Here is a 7,401-nt window from a genome sequence, read left to right as displayed (position 1 = left end):
AAGACGAAACTGATCAGCTTCCTCGTCAGCCAATGGAAGAAGTCCAGCATGCGAGAAAAACTGGGTGGAAAAACTATGTATGTCACATGTGATAACCTTTGCTTCAGACTCACACGTAATGATGTTATTGAAGAAGACAGCCTGAAAACGTCCCAGGAGGAAGCGGACACCAGAGTCATCTTTCACGCGAAGCATGCAGCTCCTCATGTATCGTCCATCATCATGATAGCTGAAGATACAGGCATCATTCTTCTCTGCCTTGCCTTCCACAAAGAAATTGACTGCAGTGTGTATGTGAAATGTGGTACAGCTACTCGAACCAGATATATCAGCATCTCCAAAGTGTCAGCTGCCCTGGGCCATGATGTGTGTGCTTCTCTTCTCGGACTACATTCATTTACAGGATGTGACACAGTCAGCGCTTTTAGTGGTCGAGGAAAGCTAGCTGCACTGAAACTGCTTATGACACATGATCACTTCCGAGATGTCTTCATCAAACTTGGGGAAGAGTGGCAGCTCAAAGATGAAATTTTCCAGATCTTGGAAGAATTTAAATGCCGACTCTACGTTATTCGCTCAGAAATCTGTGATGTTAATGAGATGCGCTATGAACTGTTCAGGGTGAAGGACGGAAATGTAGAGTCTGCACAGCTGCCCCCCTGTAAGGACTGTCTCTATCTACATGCTGCGAGGGCCAACTATCAGGCTGCCATCTGGTATCGTGCACTAAAGGCAGATCCAAAAGTGCCAAGCCCACTGGAGTGCAAAGGCTGGTCGTTGGGTGACGATGGAGAACTGCTGATAAATTGGATGACAGGAGCACCAGCTCCGAATGTAGTCCTGGAGTTCCTCTCCTGCAAATGCAGGAAGTCATGCAAGCTGCCATCCTGCCAATGTATTGTGAATGGACTGCCCTGTACTCAGGCCTGTATCCTGCAGGATTGCGAAAACATGAAGGATGACGATGTTGGTGATATGCAAGAAGGTGGATCAGACAGTGACAGCGACATTGAAACCCATAAAACATTTAAGGTTTCCTTTTATGTATAATACAATATAGTCATACACTGCTTGGTATGAACTGATTTTGCATAAATAGGCTTATACAGGTATCTGGAAAATTCAATTAATGTTGATTATGTATGATGTTTCCACTTTACTTTAATTTTCATATAATGCATTATTGCTGTCATTTTTTTTTTATCAAATACTGTAATGGACAATCTAAAAAGGTTCCAATACATATGTAACAACTTATAAGATGCAATTTAAACATAAAACTTTCAGGTTTGTGGATCTGAATAAATTCCCATGAGTATTTTGTTGCACAAGAATAAAGTTGACGTTTTTATGTTTAGACCCCACCCACAAATCAACGGCTCTATTGACCTTAAGCTGTGAGTCACACATGTCCATCATGCTGCATTGTGTTGCAGATACATATAGCTATCAGAAAATACCAAAAATGTTTGGTGCCCCCAGATGGTACCGATTGGTCAAAATCAGGGTCCTGGCTCACGGACTAATCAAACAGATAGAAGCAACTATACTGAGAATACGAAGATTCGTCTGCAAATACATCTGATATTGAGGGACATATCCATGCTCTCTCTCTCTCTCTCTCTCTCTCTCTCTCTCTCTCTCTCTCTCTCTCTCTCTCTCTCTTTAGGAACGACAAGACATACTCGGCATGTCTGCTATGTAGGTAGCCAGTTTGCCTGCAGCATCAATCGGTATTGTCCCGATTGTTCTTAAAGGTCTTTGTAGTTGAGACAAAATGAATTTTTTTTTTTTTACCTTCTTTGTTTTTCAAATTCATATAATTTTCGAATTACTTTTCTTTCTTCATAATGTTACAAATATATCTTGGACTACTTGTTTGCATGAATACAATAATTTCAAACTTTACATTATGTATATGAAAATCTTTATTACGTTTATTCAATAATAAAATTAATTATTTCGTCCAAATGTGCATTTTTATATCTAAAAATATTATTCGAACATCTATTTGACAAAATAATTTTATTTAAAGAATTATAAGAATATTTAGATAGTTAAATAGCGCAATGAAATTGACGTACCCTTCCTCCATTTCAGGTAGATGATTTGGCTGTACGACTTTGCGTGGTCTGGTATCATTTTGTTGCCCCAGCCGAAATGGATGGGGAAATATCTCTATTACAATATTTCTCTATATAATGTGAAATCTTTGAATAGATTATCATGGAAAAATAGAATATTTTATGATAGTTAATTTGTTTTATATAAGATGAATGGAAAAGTATTGATTTAAAAGCTCAGGATAAACGACGGGCAAAATCTAATCGAGGCCCCTTGTGTTAATAGGCATGGGGGGAGATGATAATGATGATGATATTTTATAGAATGACTCTAAGATAGCAAGTACGTAGTGAACTATTATTCCATTTTATTTTAATTATTCTATTCCATGAGTAGTTTCTCTCTCAGGCATTAGGAAATGTTCTTATGTGGCAACAATAGGACAACTTCATTAATTTGCATCAATAATAATGTCAGCCACTTGCAAGTAATTTATGTAGCAAATCATTTTAAGCCTTTCTTTCTGCGGCTGCATGTGGTAGTCATGCAAGAGCTTAGCCATTTGCATGAAACAATATTTAACAGGTCTGAAGAAGAAGGGTCTTTATCTGTAGTGATTCCTTTTGTAATGACATTGCAACCCCATTGTCTAGGTGGCAAGTCATTTCCCAGCCACTTCTGTATTTGAAACATAAAACCAACCCAACAAATCTCTTGGAGGCAAGAAAGCCGAATTAACTTCTATTCTATTTTGTGATTGAGCAAAGTACTAATATCTGGACTCAAAATTAATGAAAGCCTTTCCTATTTCAGAAATCTTTCCATGTTCATCAGATGGGTCTTTAAACAATGGTAAAAAAATATTTAAGTTTTTCACGCTTTTCACACATTCTTATGAAGTCCAGTTTTCATTTTCTAATAAAGGCAATAGTATGAACTTCTCCAAATGCATGTTAGAAAAGATTGTTGTTGATGACCTATATAAGTTCCATAAAGATTAGTGTGTAGCCTGTAGAGTTTTCTATATATTTTATTTTATTTAGCTGCTTTTAAAGTGCATATATTTTCCCTTGATCCACCCAAAGCTGTAAAGGTAATTAAGAGGTCTATACCTTCTACTATTGCTACTGATTCAGCTTATGGTATGCTCTTCAAGAGTAGTAGCAGCAATAAGTTTGATGAACATTGTGAAAAGCCGGTTCTTACGAGTATTTCTCTCTTTGGAGAAAAATTTACATTGGTTTGTTGTTACTGGCATCATTTCATCAAATATAGTTTCTTTGGTAGAACTAATAATCAAACAAGTTTACTCAGCAGATAAAATAAAAACGATGGGATTTCTGTTGCAGTGATCCTTTACATATTCAATGTATCTCTCCATTTTGTCAAACTACTTGATTAATCAGAAATCCTCCATCAATAGCATACATTGTATTTCCAACAATTCTTGCGTCATCAAGCGGTGCAAATACTTCATACATCATGAGTACTTTTGTTTTACGCAATCCTAGAGCAAAAATAGTGGGATGTGGTATGGAGCCAGTTCATACTCAAAGTTCATTCTAAATAGTTTGAGTGAGTTCTTTGTGAATGAAAGGTTTTCAAATAAGATCTCAGGTTAAATTGGGCGTGAAAAATCTTAAAACCCCTATATCATCTACGCTCAGATACCGTGGAGGGCTGCGGATAGAGTATTCGGGAGGAATCCGTATCATATGCATACTAATGTCCATGGAAGGCATAGTGTATGTCTTCTACATCCATTGTGAACAATCCATGTGGATATAAGAATCCATGTTGTATATGTACACTCTCAGAATTAAATCTAAAACCATCTATATTGTTTTTTATGACTTTCTACTTACTCTGTAGTTAGAGAAGAATATAAAGTATGTATGAAGAGTCTATGAAAGTATATGCATAGATAGTAGGGAGGCTGCAGAGAAAGTATGTCTGGCAGCGAAGAAAGTACAGATACCAGGTGAGACAGCATGAATGCCAACAGAGCTGATAGATACAGTACGGAGAGACTATGGATTAAAAGGGTAACATATAAAGTGCAGCTGTCGATCTTCCTATGGCGATCACTTAATACCTTCCAAATACAAACACATTCTCAAGTTTGAGAAGCTAGCTGCTCCTGCTCCTTCACAACTACATCCTACTGGCAGTTCTTTTGATTATGAAGAAATAACTAATGTGAACCTTCCAGAGGAAACATTGTTGTTGTCCGAATTGCAATCAGATGAAGATGCATCACAGGAATCGCAGACATCAGTGACGTCCAGACAATCTGCTTCGAAGACAAAGTTACATGCAGTAATGCTGACAAGAGAACAGGTGCAATAGGTTGCTGATTAGTACAATAAACGTGAGTGGCTGTACAATTTCCAATCTTAGAGCTACAAAGACACGAGTCAGAAGAACACATCAGTAGAGGAGAAGTCGGCAGAGCTTGGAATTATGACCACTGGGTCAAAAGCATGAAGGACCCTCGCTGCAAATATCCTGAAGTAGAAGACCTCAGGCATTGAAACCAAGCCTCTGACTGACCGGGAGTAGTGGGACTGACAAAATATTTAATATGCAGTGGGTTTTACCAAGCGTTTGGCAGAGAATAAGAGTATGAAGGCCGGACATTTACCTCATCGAAAGGCATAAGTCATGAAGCTACTTGAGGTGTCGATGGAGTGTGTTGATGATGTAAATAACGAAGATGATGAGGCATCTGAGGTGTCATCCCGTACCATGTAATTATAGATATATACAATTTTGAAATCTTATTTGCTATATATTGTTATTTTGTTGAGCATTATTGTGATTATTGTTTCCTTGTTCATTTGAAGCCTAGTTACATACTTGCAATAAATTAATTTCAACATTTATTTTCTTCTTAGTCCACATATACAACTGCTGATGACCATGTTGAGGTAGCAAGAGTACTAAAGTAACACTCATGATGGAAGTCGAAGTCTATTGGCAAATCTCATCTACCATTGGGCTAGAGTTATGTACAAGGAAACATGTGATGGATTTAAAGAGCAATGCTTAACACTCAGAGCAAATTATGGGTGTATTGTAAGACGCAAGAAGAGCAGTTAGTAGCAGACCCTGACATGGCAGTAGATACCACCTTCTGCCTACCTGTCGCAGCTGTAACCCGCAACCTACGTACCCAGCAAATAATACTGCAACACCAAGCCTACGTGACTTATCACCTTCCACCACAAACCCAACCTCCATCGTGCGTCCTCATTCATCCTGTCAAACAACCACTGCAGAGGAGGTCATCAGTCTTGTATCAGATGATGTCGTCCTATCCTCCTGTTTGGTCTGCTGTATTGACAACCGTCACTCTGGATAACGCAACCATATTAGTACCTCACAGTATAATGGGCTTGTCATACAGCTTGCTCATTGCTACCACAGGCCTGGGAGACCAGGAGTCTTCTAAATCAATTGAGCTTAATGCCCAAACCCTCCACACCAAAATGGTAGAAATTACCAAAGAAAAAGGAGAGTCCTCAATGTTATTTACTGGTGGACTTTTATTTTTTGTATGTGTATATTTAAAATTGTTATCTGCTGAGGGCGTTCTTTTATTTTTGCATATATTTTTTAGTTATTATTTGCCGATGGCCCTTTATTTTTTATGTATTTTTAGTTGCTATTTTGTGATGACATTCTTTTAGCTTTGTTTACGTTTTTGGTTGTTATTTGCAGATGTCCTTTGCATATGCTTTTTAAATATTTGTAATTCGTGACCTTTTGTTATGTTTATTTCCAAATTGGACATAGTAAATAAAAGTCATTTAATGTTACATGCTTTTGATAGGATTTTCCTTTTGTTATAAAACGCTATAGGATATACAAATAAAATGAATAACTTTGGTAAAAAACGCAAATAAAAGGAAATAAAATAAACATGAGAACAGAAAAAAAAAATATGGCAATACGTAAATGAAAGTAAGAAACTTGAAAATCTTGGAATAAAAGTAAACAAATTAATTAAATATAAATGATGATTGAAAATAAAGAAAAATAAGAAATGGATTAAACAAAGAATTATTTCAATAGCGTAAAAAGTCGTAATAATTAAAAAAAACATAATAATAACAACATTGCAAAGATTGTCTATCTTTATAGTAAGAAAGACGAAATTAGAATATTTTGAATGAAAATATAACATCAAACAACGAAGTTTAAGGGCGCTGGCAGTCACCTTTCATTATCTCCTAAGTCGTACTTCGATTACTCTTTTTAGAAATATGAGATAATTTAAAAAAATCTAAAAAAAAAGAGAAAATAATAATCATTTGGGAACAGACAAATCTTCGTCTAACTTTCGATGAATCAAGTATTATTCCCGAAAACATATTTTATATTTAGAGTTAGTATTAATGTGATGTCGAAATTTAAGATAACTCTTTGTATCACCCATAACCATCATGAACCTGAATTTTAGTCAATTGACTAATTCAATCTTAATTTTCATCCTTTCCCTTTCAATCTAAACCTGAAATAAAAGAAAATATGATAAAATAAACGTATTTTTTCTCAATTGAATAGAAATAAAACCGAAATGGCTACATTTTCTTTTCTATATTAACTAATTAAGCATCTACATAAGTGTGAAGGATTTTATAATATTAAAAACTGCCTAACACAATATATATGTACATCATTCAAAAAGTATTAAACCATGTCCAGGTGCCACGAGATACTTCCAGCTTAAGTGTCTAAGTACTCCACCAAGTACTCTCGTTGTTTCTTTGCTTCTACACTCGGGTGTCCACTAGATACTCCTCCCATGTCTGGATGCTCATGCTCTTCTTTCCAGCTGCTTGGCATAAGTTCGCGTGTTCTAGGGTTTTCCATGGCCACAGAAAGGTGTGCATTTGGCCTTCTTATGAGTAAAAAATTGTGGAGGATGGAGCACGACAATGCCATGGTAGCAACTGTGTCTGGTTGCTATGGCAAAGTGGTCAAAAGGCTTCAGGTGTGTTTTGCAGTAAGGACAAATCCATTTGCCACAACTCTCCTTGCTCTTTTAGTTAAAGCCACGTTATGACTTGCTCATATTCTGCATCGTTACCCACCAGAAAATACGGCATTGGTATATCATCTCCTGATAAGGGTTTTGGATTAAGTAGTTCTAGTTCATTCTCAAAGCATCTCTTCAATTTTGTGTAATTAGAAATGCCTGCATCTGAAGAAGCACCATTATGGGTAACATGTCAGTAAATGAACTTGTTGTAAGCGTCAACAATAACCAGAAGAATAATGGAGATGAATCCTGTATATTTGTATTGGAACGATCCAACATTCTTTGGCTTT

The sequence above is a fragment of the Palaemon carinicauda genome, chromosome 10 (assembly GCF_036898095.1).
Source record: "Palaemon carinicauda isolate YSFRI2023 chromosome 10, ASM3689809v2, whole genome shotgun sequence".
NCBI classification, from domain to species: Eukaryota; Metazoa; Arthropoda; class Malacostraca; order Decapoda; family Palaemonidae; genus Palaemon; species Palaemon carinicauda.
This window is presented reverse-complemented; position numbering follows the sequence as displayed.